A 17054-nucleotide genomic window follows, 5' to 3' on the forward strand; every position below is an offset into this window, starting at 1 on the left:
TACAGGTAGTCTAGCAGTTAAGAGTGTTAGACCAGTAACCGAAAGGTTGCTGGTTCGATTCCCCAAGACGGCAAGGTGGAAAAATCTGCCGCTCTGCTCTTGAGCAAGACAGTTAACCCCCAACAACAACCCCGGGCACCGATGATGTCAATTAAGGCAGCTTCATGCATCTCTATGATTCAGAGGGTTTGGGTTAAATGCGGAAGACACATTTCAGTTGAATGCATTCAGTTGCTCAACTGACTAGGTATCCCTTTTTACTACTACTATCATTCTACACTAAGCATATCTATCAGTACTACATGATTTGAGGCGCTCTCTGATCTCCAGTGTCACTCTGTGTGTTTTTGACAGTGATGGTGTCGTATTTTCATTCATCATTCTACTATAGTATTTATCATTCGATTCAACAAATGCTCTGGCCTTCTCGATTCATCCTCCAGAGATGAATGCACTGAACCATATTGCTACACATGAACAGAACATTTGTTTTCACTGGCTGATTACGGACTTAATCGAGTAAAAGAAATGACCAAGAATTGAACGATGATTACTTTATTATGCCTTAATGATAGTGTTACTTAGCAGATGTAATTCCCCCCATCAGTTCTGCTGCTGAGAATAGTAGTACTATAGATACCTGTGAGGTCAGAGATTACCATCATAGCCATAGGAGACTGTACTGCACTGGGCTAGATGGTGGATATAAATAAATATGACTGGATAACAAGCCTCCAGCCTCTCATTTGGAATGTTTATGGATGGGTGAAAAAAATAGACTTGCTTTAGCGGAACAAGAGCGTGGATTTGAAGCACACAGTTTCTAAGTCTTGCTGACAAGAGTTTAATGGTTCGCCGCTGCCGCCTAGTCCCTCGGGAGGCTGAAAAGATTTGTCATGGGACTTTGGATCCTCAAAAAGTTTGACAGCTGCAACATTGAGAGGATCTTGACTGGCTGCACCACTGCTTGGTATGGCAACTGCACCGCCCTCGATCGCAAAGCGCTACACAGGGCGATGCAGACAGCCCAGTACATCATTGGGGCTGAGCTCCCTGCCATCCAAGACCTCTATATCAGGTCAGAGGAAGGCCCGAAAAATGGCCAAAGCCTCCAACCACCCAAGCCAACGACTGTCTGCCAAACAGTACCAAACCAACAAGCTCCGAAACAGCACTACCCACAAGACCGCTAAATATCTTGCACTGACTATATGTACACACTCACACTACACTGACACAGAAACTACATACACACATTTTTTTATTTGACCTTTATTTAAATAGTTGAGAACAAATTCTTATTTTCAATGGCAGCCTAAGAACAGTGGGTTAACTGCCTTGTTCAGGGGCAGAACAACATATTTTTACATTGTCAGCTCGGGGATTTAATCTAGCAACCTTTCGGCTACTAGTCCAACGTTCTAACCACTAGGCCACCTGCCACCCCATACCAACACACAACACACACGCACGCACACACACGCACGCACACACACGCACACACACACACACACACACACACACACACACACACACACACACACACACACACACACACACACACACACACACACTTTCATACTCCTCATATGCTGTTGCTACTCTGTTCTTTATTTTACTCTTATTATTATCTACCCGGATGCCTAGTCACTTTGCCCTGCCTTCATGTACATATCTACCTCAAATACCTCATACCCCTGCACATTGATCTGGTACTGGTACTCCCTGTATATAGCTTAATTCTTGTGTAAAGTCTCGTAAGCAAGCATTTCACAGTTAAGTCTACACATGTTATATTTGATTTGATTTGATTTGATTCTGAAATAAAATATAAGTGACCTAAATTACAATGTGCTGACCCTCTGCTGAAAAACATTTTGAGAAATTCTGCTCCCCTTCTGTCTAAACTGAATCAATGTATACTTTTACTTTCATAGCAGAGCCCACCAAACTAGTCATCCTCTCCAATGACTATTTAGGTACCAAATACAGTGATTGTCCTCCTTTGCTTTGTATGTATGTGACAACAAAATACTTTTATGTGTCTGGAACGTTATTACCTGTCTGTTAAACTGAGACAATCTCAGCCCAGTTTTGAATCACTTCAGACCGAGAGGCTTACTCATGAATAAATCAGACTGCCATGTCTGGTCTGGTCTGGACTGTGCCACTCCTGCCTGTAAGGTGCAGCAGCAGCATGTGGGAAACCCTCAGAGGGAGTGTCTGACTGTGTCTGTGCTGAGATATAACCTCACCTGGCTCTCCCTCCTGTGTCATCTACAGTGTCGGGTGGACGGAGCAGGCTGCACCTCATAGACTTGGGGAGCTGTGAGAAGGTCCTCAGTAAGAGCCGAGACGGAGGGGGAGGCCTGTGTCTGTCTCTCACTGCACTGGGAAACGTTATCATGGCTTTAGCCAATGGAGCCAAGCACGTACCTTACAGGTAGGGGAACTAGTACTGAACTTTCTATCTATACCTTGAATATGTAATATGCAAAGGAGTCGAGTCATGTAATGAAAATGTTTGAGACAAGTTTTTGCAAGTACATTTAACTTGACTATCAAGGCTGTGTTTATCTAGCGTGCTATGTACTTAAAGAAATATCTCAGTCTTAGCTATGTGGTTTGCTGCACTATGGAATCAGAAATGAGGTGAAGAGCTAGAACGTTTCATTTGGGGAATGCAGTGCAGACAAAGTGTGAAATGGGGAAAGCGAGCTAAAACGGGAGGAAATATACTGTAAAAAGGAGCGTTCAGCTTAGAACCCGAGATAACAGTCAAAGAACCAGTTGTTCCAAATGTGATATTTAAAAAATCTCTGGCAACCCAGACTAATATAAGGCGCAGAGAACCGTGGTTGAATGTAAACCGACACTGATATAAGGCACTGAAACATCCCGGCGTTTCCCGAGCAGCGATGATGATGATGATGATGATGGTGTGTGTGAACGTATCATTTCCAGGGACAGCAAACTGACGATGCTGCTGAGAGAGTCGCTGGGGAACATTAACTGCAGAACTACAATGATCGCCCACATCTCGGACTCCCCTGCCAACTACACTGACTCCCTCACCACCATCCAGCTGGCCTCACGCATCCACCGCATGAGGAAGAAGAAGTCCAAGGTTTGTGTCTGGACTTGCAGAGCTTTCAGTATCATACATTGTTTACATTGATTAAGAGACATGGGTATCCTCCATTTGAACAGTAGCATATTTCGATGTTCAGGGAACTGTTTCGATGAGGGAAAGCCGTAGATTTTCACAGTTATAATAAGTATTTAGTGATCTCTAGAGTGTATTACAGTGACTTTATTAGCAGAAGTTGCACTGTTCACCATTTCATGTAGTAGCCTATTCGTAACTGAGATCTTGATAAAGCTATTCCCACTTTACTGTAAATTGGAGGCCATGGTATGAAATTAATCAGGGCCTCTCTTAATGCAAGGTTATTAATTCTATAATTCTGAGTTAGTTTTTCTTGCCTGCTCAACACATAATCATGTCATCAATAGGGCTGCCTAACAGGGTTGGGCTCAATTTCAATTTAAGGCAGTCAATTCAGGAAGTAAAACTGAAATTCCAATTCAATGATTGAAAAAAATCAGCATACATTTTTACTGACTTCTCAATTAACTGAAAAGGAGAAGCTATTTATGTCAAAAGAAGAATGTGTGACTTTTTCAAATCACTTCCTGAATTGACTGCCATCAATAAGAATTGATCCCAACGCTAATGCCTAAGTATGTGTGTAATGCATGCCCTCGGATTCGGGAAATATATACTCCAGATAATTAGGTGTAATGACAGCATGTATTTATTTTGCATCTGTCTTCGGTGTAATTATAATGCATTCTACGGACACTGATTCATATTATTGACATTCATTTCAGTGTGCCTATTGATGTTCACATGTAACCTTTAAATGTATTGACTGGCAATTTTAAAGTAATTTATATTTGCCTTACGATGTATTCCACCGTGAATTCATTATGCGATTGAATTAACTCTTAATCTACAGCAGGAAATGGGAAAATGGTGGAGAAAATTATATAGACTTTTCCAATAAGTCCTAAAGTAATAATGTTATGTCTTGAACATGTGAATTATGCAGAAAGTCTAAGTATGTAGCACATTCATGTGCTAAGCACATTTCCTATATACACTGTTTTGTAAGTCTCTGTATGTTTCTGTGTTGCAGTATGCATCCAGTTCCTCTGGAGGGAGAGCTCCTGTGAGGAGGGGAGGATCCGTCGGCCACCTCACCTCAGACCCTTCCACCCCCGGACGGTGGCCCTGGACCCAGACCTGCCCTCCCTGCTCAGCGACCCAGACTACTCCTCCAGCAGTGAACAGTCCTGTGACACCGTCATCTATGTGGGGCCGGGGGGCGCCGCCATCTCAGACCGGGAGCTAAGTGACAATGAGGGCCCCCCCACCTTTGTTCCCATCATCCCCTCCCTAAACAGGAAGCGATCTGGGAAGGAGGGTCCCCTGGACAGGGATCACTTCTTCAAGTGCAACACGTTTGCTGAGCTGCAGGAGCGCCTGGAGTGTATCGACGGCAGCGAGGCGCCTACAGCGTTTGTTGGAGAGGGCAGGGGAAGTCAGGCCAGCCCCAAGGTGGACAGCAAAGCAAAGGAATGCCCTGGCTCTGTTTCCCCAAAGACTGTAACTAAAGCCTCCTCCTCACAGGAGAACATATCACCTAAACTTGCTCCTATATCTGTAGCCACTCCTCCATCCAGTAGTCCCCATATCAGCCCTTCTAAGTCTAAACTGGAACATTCCAGAGGGGTTTCACAGAGCATATGTAGAACAAGTGCTGATGGTGAGAAGGTAATGACATCAGAGAGCAGAGCAAGCCCAATCAAACAGGGTATGGCCATGGTGCCAGCCTCTGAGCCAGTAGTACGGGAGAAGGTTTACTTCAACAAGAAGCCCTTACCCAAGCCTGCTCCCCCTCCCCCACAACAGAGAGACTCAGGCAGGGGCAACGGAGAGGCAACGGAGAGGTCCCCCACTAGAATGCCCCCCGTGGGAATGAGCCATCAGGTTGGAAAGCAGGGGGAGTCTGGGGACCCTTTCCTTGATAGGACCCAGACCAGGGGTACTGTAGAGGTGTGCCAGCTACGCTCCACCCTGAGAGAGAGGTGCCTGGACAGGGACATCCTCCGGGCTACGGTCACCCTGCAGCAGCCTGTGGAGTTGAATGGAGAGGATGAGCTGGTGTTCACTGTGGTGGAGGAGCTTTCCATCGGCAGCATCTTAGACAGCGGGCGGCCCTCCAGCATCATCAGCTTCAACAGCGACTGCTCCCTGCAGGCCCTTGCCTCCGGCTCCCGGCCAGTCAGCATCATTAGCAGCATCAACGACGAGTTTGACGCCTACACATCTACTGTGGGTGGTGCAGAGGTCAACATCGAGGTGCTCACCCCCTTACAGGATGACTCATTTGTGTGTGTGGGCAGCAGGGGCTCATCCATCAGCTCCTGGCTCAGCGAGGTTAGCGTCTGTACTCTGGAGAGTAAAAGGGGACACTCTGCAGACGTTTTCCTCCCACAGACGAAGCACATCGGCCCAGATGGCACCTTCTACCTGGATTCCCTGGGTATGTTCCACTGTGAATCATCCCGAAGGGATGCCAAGAATTCCCTGAACGACAGTGGCTTTAGCTTTTCTGATCTGGACAGTGACAGCACAGCATCTAGCAAACTGTCCCTGACAAAGTGCCCTATGTCCCTGACAAAGTGCCCTATGTCTCCCGAGTCAACCAAAGGATCCCTCAGATTCCCACCCAAAACAGCTAAAGTTAACTCTCTCAGCTCCTCCTCCCAAACCTCCCAGGGCCCTTACATAGTCCACTCCAGTCTTCCCAGGAAAGTGAAACCTACCTCATTAAAAGCCTATAGTAGTAGCAGCAGTTGTGAACCACAGAGACAGGAAGTCAACCAGGAGGACCCCTGGCAGCGCATCGTCAAACACTCTGAACCTCAGCTTCCAGACTCCAGCGCCACCAGCAAGCTCCCCAGAACCCCAGTAAGTGGCATTCCCTGCCGTAAAGCTGGTGTTGTCAACAGCAATGGTGTATCTCGCCCACCCAAGGTGCAGGGTTCAACCTCAGCCCAGAGGGTGGTGGACGGCTGTGAGAAGTCCACCAGTAAGAAAGCGGAGCCCCCCAGCAAGATGCCTCAGCTCAGACGAGGAGCCACCACTCTGGGCACTGTGCCTGTCATCCACGTCTCCCCAGAGACCAAGGCCACAACCCAGAACATCACCACTACAACCAACATTCTCAAGTTCTCCTCTCTGGGGAAGAATGGAAAGGCAAATGGGCAGCAAGCGAGCATGCTCCCCAAACCTGGTGGTACCTCACCTCCTCCACCTCCAGTGCGCAAGTCCAGTCTGGATCAGAAGAACAGGCCTCTGCTGCCCCAAAGTGCCTTAAAGTCTGCGTCCGGTGAAGCAGGGAGGCCCAAACTTACCAGAGGGGCGGTGTCAGAGGATGAGCTAGAGATCCGCTGCAGAGTAAACTCCAACAGCCTCAAAACCTCCAGCCTCAGAGGTGACTACACCCCGGCCAAAGCCACATCCAGTCTGAGGGCCAGAGGAGATGCTAGTCGGCAGCATTACGGCAGTCAGATGTCTCTGGAAAGGAGTGACAGCATGTCCATGGTGGGCTCCAAGCCCACTCTCAGTCGAGAAAACAGTGGAGCCACCCTGGGCTGCAGCAAGTCCAGCAGATCCATTCCCAGATTCGGTGTACCAAACTCATCCAGCTCTCCCATTGCTACATCCCCAACTTCCCCCTGTTGTGCCACAGATGCTCTAGGTAAACCTGGGCAGGTCAAAGGTAGTGTTAACCCCAGAGCGGTAGGAGCGGTCAATGGAAGTAAGGACCGTTCGTTGTCAGCGAGCAACTCTAAGGGCCTGAGCTCCTCCACAAAGTCCCTGGCAGCTCCAGCAACCAGGAACCCCAATGCCAACCTTCCCCCGACTGGCAAGACCTCCGCCCCGCGAGCCACGGCAGCCGTCAGCAGCAAGCCTGGCCGGGGGACCATCATGGGCACCAAGCATGCTATGCGGGCAGCCAACAGCCGGGTCAGTGAGCTGGCGTCAGGCAGCACATCAGGCAAACACCTGAGGGGCTCAGGGGACTCTGACAGTGGTAATGACAGTGGAGTGAACCTGAGTGATGACAAGTCCCCCGTGGCCATGCTGCCCTCCCCCTACAGTAAGATCACTGCCCCCAGAAGGCCGCAGCGCTACAGCAGTGGCCATGGCAGTGACAATAGCAGTGTTCTGAGTGGAGAGCTGCCCCCAGCTATGGGCCGAACAGCCCTCTTCTACCACAGCGGGGGCAGCAGTGGTTATGAGAGCATGATCCGGGACAGCGAGGCCACAGGTAGCGCCTCCTCTGCACACGACTCAATGAGTGAGAGTGGAATGTCCTCCTCAGGCCGTCCCAGGACATCCAAATCCCCCAAGAAACGCAATGGTAATAGCTCTGAATCTGTATACATCATTATGCATGATCTATCTGATAATATCCTGAACAACAACATACTGTAGGTTTAGTCTGGGAATTAATTGAGGCATTAAAAAATGTGAAAGTTCCATAAAATCCTAAGCATTACTCAGGTCCTTTTACAAGTTGTCTTGTTTAAGCTCCGTCTTTGTTGTTATTTACAAGCAACTGTGTGATGTCAAACAGTCCACTTGTTAAATAATGGAGAAGGTTGTTCATGGAGGTCATAAGCCCTAACTGTTTACAGCATGTCTATAAATACCCCTGATTGCTGTGCAGATCAGCTTAGACAATCTCTTGTTAAGGGTTGTTACGGGTCAAGGTTCACTGCTGTTGACTTTAACTAGATGTGTCGTGCTGAAAGCAGACTGAGCGGTGTTCCCATCTGAAATAAGAAATACATTTATACAGATCTACTGAATGAAGCAGTATGCCAGAGAAGTATAGCACAGAATATCCAAGCAACATCAAGGACAAACTGTCACTTTCCCCAAACCCCCCAGGAAATCTTGTACCTCATCAATCTAACTTTTTAAAATGTGATTCTTATAGTTGGTTTTGTCACAGTTCTGATTCAGCAGAAATTAGACGACTTTGAAATCATTTGAACAGCAGCAGAAAATTCCACTTGTTACAGCTCTCTTAGATTTATGCAGTCAATCTTTTAAATTCATATTGTTTGGTAGGGATTTAAAATAGACAGTGGTGAAAGCCTTATACATATGCAATCAACAGCATGCTCAGGAGGCCTGTGTAAAGCCTGCTATCTCTTTACATCTCAGTCTCAGCTTCATACATATTTACTAATAGATAGAGTTGTACAGCTCGGCCCTGGCAGATATTACCATTGTATATTTCCAGCAGTAATTGAGGTGCCTGTCTGTCTGTGTCTGTGTTTCTCCAGGGCTACAGCGGAGGCGGCTCATCCCGGCCCCCCTGCCAGACACCTCGTCACTGGGGAAGAAGGCTGGCACAGCTGGCCAGTGGGTGGACCTCCCGCCCATGTCAGGACCACTGAAGGAACCCTTCGAGATCAAGGTGTACGAGATCGACGATGTGGAACGGCTCCAGAGGCGACGACAGGAGGACTTGATTGAGGTGAGTGAAGGGTCATGCTTACTGTCTGTAATACAAGCTCCCCATACTGTTACTCCACTTATTTTAGTCATTAGGTTTAAGTTTATCACTACATGCAGTACATGCTGCTTAGCAATGTCAAGCTCAGCAGTAGTCTGCATGTGTCACATTGATCTCAGCAATATTCTGAATGTGCTACGTTGAAGTCAGGCATGCAGACCCAGCGCCAGGATAAAGTGACTAAGGGGGCAGTCGAAATCGGTGAGGGGGAACAATTACTTGGGGTTCTTGCATTTTAATTATATTAAAGTCTGCTTATGTCACACAATACCATAATAAACATAAAAGTTCAAATACAGAGACCATAGAGTGCTTTTGACCAAGAAGTGACAAATTGTTGCACTATATCAGCACCATGGACAGCACCCTACATGCTAAAGCGAGGCTTTTGAGAACCTATGCTGGTGTCTAAGGAATTAATTTTGCCATTTCATACCCTAGGTTTTTGCTGAAATGACACCACTGGCTATACCACCAGTTGGATTAGTTGAGCTTTCCTCAGGTGTAGCATGCTTCTCCTGTGCTGACTGAACATGTTTATGCTCAGTGGAAATGAATTCTCGCATGTAGCTGTGGACGCCCGAAGTTCAATCCATGTGTCAGTCCTGTAAGCACGGTCGGCATAGCGGAGAGAGGCCCAGAGAATCGTTGCAGGATATCAAGTGGGGTCCATATCGTCCTCATTGGAGCCAGAGCGGGCAATTTCAGTCTGCAAAAACTGCCGAGCGACACCAACATCACAACTGGCGAGCGATAGGACATCATGTTACACAATACACGTACTGTATGTTTTGTTTGATAATGTGCATATTTATATCCAAAAAATCTCAGTTTACATTGGCGCGTTACGTGCAGTAATGTGTTGATTCCAAAACATCCAGTGATTTTGCAGAAATACTCATAATAAACATTGATAAAAGATACAAGTGTTATTCACAGAATTGAAGATAGACTTCTCCTTAATGCAACCGCTGTGTCAGATTATTATTTTTTTATTACGGAAAAAGCATAATCTGAGAACGGCGCTCAGAACCCAAAACAGCCAGAGGAATATCCGCCATTTTGGAATCAACAAAGTTAGAAACAACACCATAAATATTCACTTACCTTCGATGATCTTCATCAGAAGGCACTCCCAGGAATCCCAGTTCGACAATAAATGACTGATTTGTTCCATAAAGTTCCATCATTTATGTCCAAATAGCCACTTGTTGTTAGCGTGTTCAGCCCAGTAATCCATCTTCATGAGATGCGAGCATTTCGTCTAGACAAAAACTCGAAGTTCCATTACAGTCCTTTAGAAACATGTCAAACGATGTATGGAATCAATCTTTAGGATGTTTTTAACATAAAACAATAATGTTCCAACCGGAGAATTCCTTTGTCTTCAGAAAAGCACTGGAACGTGAAGTAACTCTGTCGGGAGCGAGCGTCATGAGACCAAGGCTCTCTGCCAGACCACGGACTCAAAGAGGTCTCATGAGCCCCTCCTTTATAGTAGAATCCTCAAACCAGTTTCTAAAGACGGTTGACATCTAGTGGAAGACCTAGGAAGTGCAATCTCTTCCATATCTCAATGTGTATTCGATAGGCCAAGCTTTGAAAAACTACAAACCTCAGATATCCCACTTCCTAGTTGGATTTTTCTCAGGTTTTCACCTGCCATATGAGTTCTGTTATACTCATAGACATCATTCAAACAGTTTTAGAAACTTCAGAGTGTTTTCTATCCAATACTAATACTAATATGTATATATTAGCATCTGGGACAGAGTAGGAGGCAGTTCACTCTGGGCACACTATTCATCCAAAAGTGAAAATGCTGCCACCTATCACAAAAAGGTTAACTAGGCAAGTCAGTTAAGAACAAATTCTTATTTACAATGATGGCCTACACCGGCCAAACCTAGACGACGCTGTGCCAATTGTGGACCGCTCTATGAGGCTCCCAATCACGGCCGGATGTGATACAGCCTGGTTTTACTTAAATCTAGCAGTGGCTTCAACTTTTTCAATCTAGAAAGTCATGGCTTTCTGGGTCAAGGGCACACAAGGCCTCCACCAATTGGCTGTTGCGTTCTCTGAATCGTTCTGACATTTCACCACTGACAGCATCCAAGAAAATTATTTTACACTTTGGCTTTGTGTACATTGGCGAAGGCAATTTCTGATATCCATCGTGGCAGTGAGCTAGCTAAATAGGCTAAGGTTAATAACACTAATGTTTTTAACAGCTAGCTAAGAAGCGAACTAAACTCTGTCATGGTAGGGCATGAGGCAGAGTTGAGTGAGGCAGCTTCAACAGTAAACTTGACCACGCCCGTATAAATCAAAATCAAATATTACAGGTAGAGTATTCACTTAGCCTACCACAGATGAAAAGTGTTTTCCCCGCTTTTTATGGAAACCCAAAGGAGTCATACCTAACTGCCCGAGTGGCTTTCCATAGCCCCCTGAACACACCGCGGCACACTCTGTCCACTGTGCTGACACAGCGCAGCGGAGATACAGATTTTGCATCAACCAGTCACTCAATAATTTTTTATATTTTCACATCGGGACATACAACTAAAACTGAGGGGGCACAAGTTTTAACTGAGAGTGTTAAACCTCCCTTTGCCCCCTGGTGGAGTCGGGCCCATAGGCATGACATCGTGGGAAGGTCTTAGCTCACTCTTTCTCAGGTTCTTATTAAAGAACAAGGTGAAAATATGCATCTGAGATGTTTGATCTTTATTCTGGCCAATGGTGAATCCCAAAGTTTGATGTGTCTGTGTGACCAGGAATGTGAAGAGATCAGGAGGCAATTACTGTCTTGCTTTATATATGACTGATCGCTGGGGCTCACTGCTGGTGCTGATTGACAGAGGGGGATGGAGTGGTGGTGGTGGAAAGAGCCGTCCAGGAATGTGTGATGAATGTGCATCCCCCCTCTACATCCCCACACCCTATCAGCCATCACCATGGCCCATCCCTGGCTGCCTGATGGCTCTTTATGGCTGGCTCCACTTGCCACGGGTCATTAACTGCTCCCACAAGTTAGAGGCAGCCAGACAGGAATTTGTTAAGAGATTTTAAATCAGCTGGATGGTGGTTTGATTTAGTTTCAATTAGGAAAAGATGATCTTCAATTTGTCTTTCCCAACCATCACTGGCTGAATGGCTGGTAATGAAGTGCTTTGCCTCGCACATCCCCCACTGTTCCCGGGACAGTTTTGGAATACCATGCAATGTGTGCATCATGGCTGGTTTCCGTGCTTGTATTCTCAGATGTCTATTTGTGTGCACATGGCTTTTTCTGTCTACATACAGTATACAGGGTTTAGGATTCTGTATATTCATGCATGTTTGTGTGTTGTATTTGATTGAGTTCTAACTGTGAGATCATTACTCTCTCTAGAGTACAAGCATATTTTTTACAATATGTATTTTATTTTCTTCTCTTTTCTCATCTTTAGCAGCCATTCCAGGATGTTGAGAAGGTATGTTGATTTTGCTGGATTGATTTGCTGATTATACTTTAATGGGAGTTGGGGAATAGTTTGGAGTAAGGGTTAAGAGGGGAAGAACAGGAACATTGGATTGTTCTAGTTGCATGCACATATCTGAAATTAGGTTTGTTCTATTGTGACAGGAAATGGTAATACACACGACTGTGTCTGTATATCCTGCAATTCTTCAGCAGCAACAACAATGCTAGTGAATGACTATTATTATTCTTTATTTCAAACAGTTCGTCAGTCACTCACTCACTTCTCTCTCTCTCCCTCTCTCTCTCTCTCTCTCTCTCTCTCTCTCTCTGTCTCTCTCTCTCTCTCTCTCTCTCTCTCTCTCTCAGGGCCTGCTGTACTTCAACAGTAAGCTGAAGGTTCTGGAGCGTCGGCAGCAGCAGATCAGGGAGCTGAAAGTCAAACATGAGGCACTTAAGGAAGAGCTAGAGGACACCAAGACCCTGCTGATGATGGACCCTTGCAAGTGGATAGGAGAGTGTGAGTGTCTGCTACATTATTCTACTAGGATTGGGGCATATGGAGATGTACACCTTTTTATTATTCATATTCCCTACAAAAATAGAAAGTCATCTTCCTATTGAAAGTTAACTCGATTCTGTCTTCCAGTTTTCAGTTGGTTGTGTGTGACCAGGACTTTACTCGTCTGCTCTCGTGTCTCTTCTCTTCCAGTTGAGGTGGACCAGGATTTGGACAAGGAGTCCCAGGAGTACCTGCAGGCCCTGGGTCAGGTCACAGAGGAGCTGGAGTTCTGTGTCAACCTATGCAAGTCACGTGTCATGATGGTGACCTGCTTCGACATCAGTGTGGCATCACCGCCCAACACTCAAGAGGGACTGCGAGAAGTGGAAGTCTGACAATGAGCAAAAGAAGAGATGGAGAATCAAGGAAGTGAGAAAGGAAGAATTATGAAATGTAGCAGCCAGTTCATAGTTATTGCTGGAATGAAGTGACAAGAAAAACAAAAAAGACAAAAGATGAGACAAACGGGTTGGGTGTCTTTGCATGGAGACAGGAGATCTGAACCGACTTATCTGCAGTGCCTCGTTCTGGACATGTTCATGTTGGAATGGGAGTTAAGTGTGTGCACAGACACAACAGTTTCTGTTTTCCAGCATGATGGGAGAGAGGCCATCATTTACCCAAGAGTCATTCAACGAGACCCGGAAGTGCCTTTTTCACTCGACTTATTTTGAGTCATTATTTTTTGTATGGTGCTAGTATCATAACCAGCATACCTAAGCAAACCCTGAACATATTCCTTTTAAGAAATAATTATTTTATATTGCATTGTATAGTGTATTTATATGATTATGCTGTGTGTAAAATATCATTTCTAGGTAAAAAAAAAGAAGACAAAAAAGAAGAGCAATAAGCTAATGTTATTGCGTTCCCAAACTTGGCCTTTTCTCATGTTTCAAACCAACCTCAGTCAGCATTTTGCCCATCTTCATCCAGCCTCTTGCGCCTTATGTTATCTTTCTGGTTCAGTAGTCTACCTTTTAAAACAGGTATGTGTTATCTTGTCAAGGACTCAATTTACTGTTATCACTCAGCCACTGCCAGCTGAAAGCTAGCAGGGTTGAGTAAATGTTTCTTCCCTCCAGTTGCCTTGATCACAAGGGGCCCCAGTGGAGGTGCTGAGATGGGTGATGGTGGAGGTGTAGAAGAAGGGGAGAGGAAAGTAGGGTGGTATGTGGGGCGGAGATGTGTTTGCCCTTGTTTATTTAATTGGAGATGTGGCAACGGCAGAACACATCAATCAGAGGGGTCTACATACAGGACCTGCTCCCAACAGGCTGTGTGTACGCCATGATTCATGGGTGTGACAGTTGGCTCTCCCCAATGCTCTGTGCTAGAGGTGTCCAGAGTCAACCTGACAGACCTCTGTCACCCTCCCTGTACCCCCAGAGCGATGGGGAAGCATGCTGAATATTATTCCCAAGGCACAGAGGTGCTCGTCAGTGCGCCTATTTTATCCCTAGATGGGCCTCTACTGGGTTCTACTGACACAAACAAAAGGGCATAGATGAGATGCCACAAGCAAGGGTCATTCTATGGCTATTTTGTGGTGTGCTCTTTTAAGTGGTGCCAAGCCTTGGTTCTATGCATTCCAACATTCTCACTTCCACTATAACCTCCACAAAGCACTAAGATCAACAGCACAGACAGTTTGCAATGACTCAGAACCCTCTGTGAGTTATGCTTCAAAGCTACACATATTACACAGATAGCACTTCTCTCCAACCTTCTACTTTCTTTACTAATTTAACCGGATGTCTCAATCAAAGACTAGGATAGGCTCCAAGAGGACAGTGTCCTAAATAAAGGCCATGAGAAACCACTAGTTTCCCTTGTTTACATGCAGTGAAGAAATTGCCGCCATCAGATTTAGACGTTTTTTGGCAAATACAATCAATCAACTAGCTGTATGTAGCTGCCAGAATGTTTGTGTTTTAATTAACACTTCTCTGAAAATGGTGTGGACAAAGAAGATGAACTGGTTTTGGTTATCTAGAGTAAGAAACTGGATTTGGTTGTATTTTGATGTGTTTGATTTATGTAACTAAAATATTCATTTGTTTTCTTTCCTCTTACAAAGATATACCCTCAGGCCCTTTCTGAAGATGCTGCATGAGATTTTTTTATTAATTTGTAAGAATGATTTCTATTCCATTTTTACCATTTTGATTTTTATAATATCTTTGGCTCTCGATCATGCTGGGTTAGTTTCATGACTATTAGCAAACTAAAACATTTTTTTCAAGAAAGTTGATGTATGTCATATTTCATATCAAAACCCATATTTTCTAATGTCTTTGGTTTTGTAAAGGATTTTCTGACCCTGTGTAAAAATGTATGATATGGCAGCTCGTGTTGAGTTTTCTCTGTGAATAAAGTCTTTCTTCTTATAGCTGACTTGGAATGATTTTTCTTTCGTTGGTTCTTTTGAAAGAAACCACTATGTTTGGCCTACATAATTCAAATGACCTATTGGTCATTGATATCCTAGCCTCTGCCAAACAACTGGATGTTCCGGTTTTCAGGGGAAAAGAGAGCCTGTGACGCAACTTCTACTTTTGGACTTTAACAAGGCGACACCACAGATTTTCTAAACCCAGAGGCGCAACATCGCAAGACCAAGCAAACCAGGCTGGAGTTAGAGAAGTCAGTGAGAGAAGTGAAACATCTTCCTTAGTCGTTCATTTTCTCGCAATCTAAAGGCACAACCTAGATGAAGGCCCCCCCCCGCACCTCTCTGATTCAGAGGGTCAAATGCGGAAGACACATTTCAGTTGAAGGCATTCAGCTGTTTAACTGACTAGGTATTCCCCCTCCCCCCCCCCCTTTAGATTCAAGTCAATGACGTGTTTCTGCTCATGAGTTTAGCTCGCCAACGTCACCATGACATCGCCTAAAAGCGTGATTGTGGATTTCTATTGGAGAAGCAGTTTCTGCATATCTTCATACTCCTGAGGTTGAAGAGGCGCTGTTGCACATACTTCACCATTCTGTTGATGTGAAGGGACCATTTCACTCCATCTTAACTCCATATTTACTTGATTGGTTGAACAGTGCAGAAGGGTTAGATTGAGGAGAATGTAATGAAGGCCTTACCAAAGACAGTACAGTATGATAGTACAGTACAGCAGTACAGCGATATTTAACAACAACCTGTTCCCACAGATACGTTTTCCCCTTATGATTAATGCTACCAAAGAGCTGCTTGTGATGATTCATCTCCCAGGTGCATATGTAAGCATTTTTGTGCAATGATTTATGAAGAATACAACTTTTTGGGGAAGGAGTTTGACAAGAATGAAATATGCAGCCATCAAATAGATATTAGAGGTGCAGCAAGATTAATGATGCCTCTATCAAATATGGTTTTCTACTCCGTGTGATGCCAGGTCTCCTGGTGTGCAATATTTCGTAGATGAGTGGAGATGTTGAAGTCCACCATGCTGAGTGATACCATCTTGCTTCCTCCCTGTTCATTTAATTTGATTAAAAGCATAGTAGAATGATTTGGTGGCCTGGCAGGAGAAGCTGGTTGCTGTGTTTTTAATCAAATCCACGGGTGCATTTTGCCTTTACCCGCCCTGGGTCTGGGTGCTCTTTGACTCAGAGGGAAGGAGGGCCAACTCAGAGCTCTCAGTGGTGAACAGAAGTGCCCCACTCTCTTGCACATTAGATTCCTGGTGATGAGTACCATATGTTTCAAGTTTTATTTGTCATATGTACAGGATGCATATGGGATACACCGTCCAATGAAATGCTTACCTGCAGGTTCCTTCTCGACAATGCAACAACAATAAGAAATAATAAAGGAAACATAAACATAAAGTAAATAACTCAGTGGAATAGAATACACATTTTAGCATAAGTATATTACAGGGAGGGACCATATGGCACCATATGACGACACAACAGTAGTAGGCCTGATTACCAACAACGATGAGACAGCCTACAGGGAGGAGGTGAGAGCCCTGGCGGTGTGGTGACAGGAAAATAACCTCTCCCTCAACATCATCAAAACGAAAGAGCTGATTGTGGACAACCAAAGTCATCAGAGAGAGCACGCTCCCACCCACAGAGAGGGTCGAAAAGTTCAAAATCCTCGGTGTCTTGGCCCCTAAGACCCTCACAAACTTCTGCAGATGCACCATCGAGAGCATTCTGTCGGACTGTTTCACAGCAACTGTACCATCCGCAACCGTAGGGCTCTCCAGAGGGTAGTGCGGTCAGCCCAACGCATCATCGGAGGCACACTGCCTTCCAAGACATCTACAACACACTGTGTCACAGTAAGACCAAGAAGCTCATCAAGGATGTCAGCCACTTGAGGCAAGGTCTATTCACCCCGCTACCATCTAGA

At 45.3% G+C, this 17054-nt stretch overlaps 1 pseudogene; it reads left to right on the top strand.

Annotated features, from left to right (window-relative positions):
* LOC118362533 (kinesin-like protein KIF26A) overlaps positions 1–15087 on the top strand; it is a 127663-nt pseudogene extending 112576 nt beyond the window's left edge.
* The last annotated feature ends 1967 nt before the right edge of the window (positions 15088–17054 follow it).

The sequence above is a fragment of the Oncorhynchus keta genome, chromosome 29 (genome assembly GCF_023373465.1).
Source record: "Oncorhynchus keta strain PuntledgeMale-10-30-2019 chromosome 29, Oket_V2, whole genome shotgun sequence".
Classification (NCBI taxonomy): Eukaryota; Metazoa; Chordata; class Actinopteri; order Salmoniformes; family Salmonidae; genus Oncorhynchus; species Oncorhynchus keta.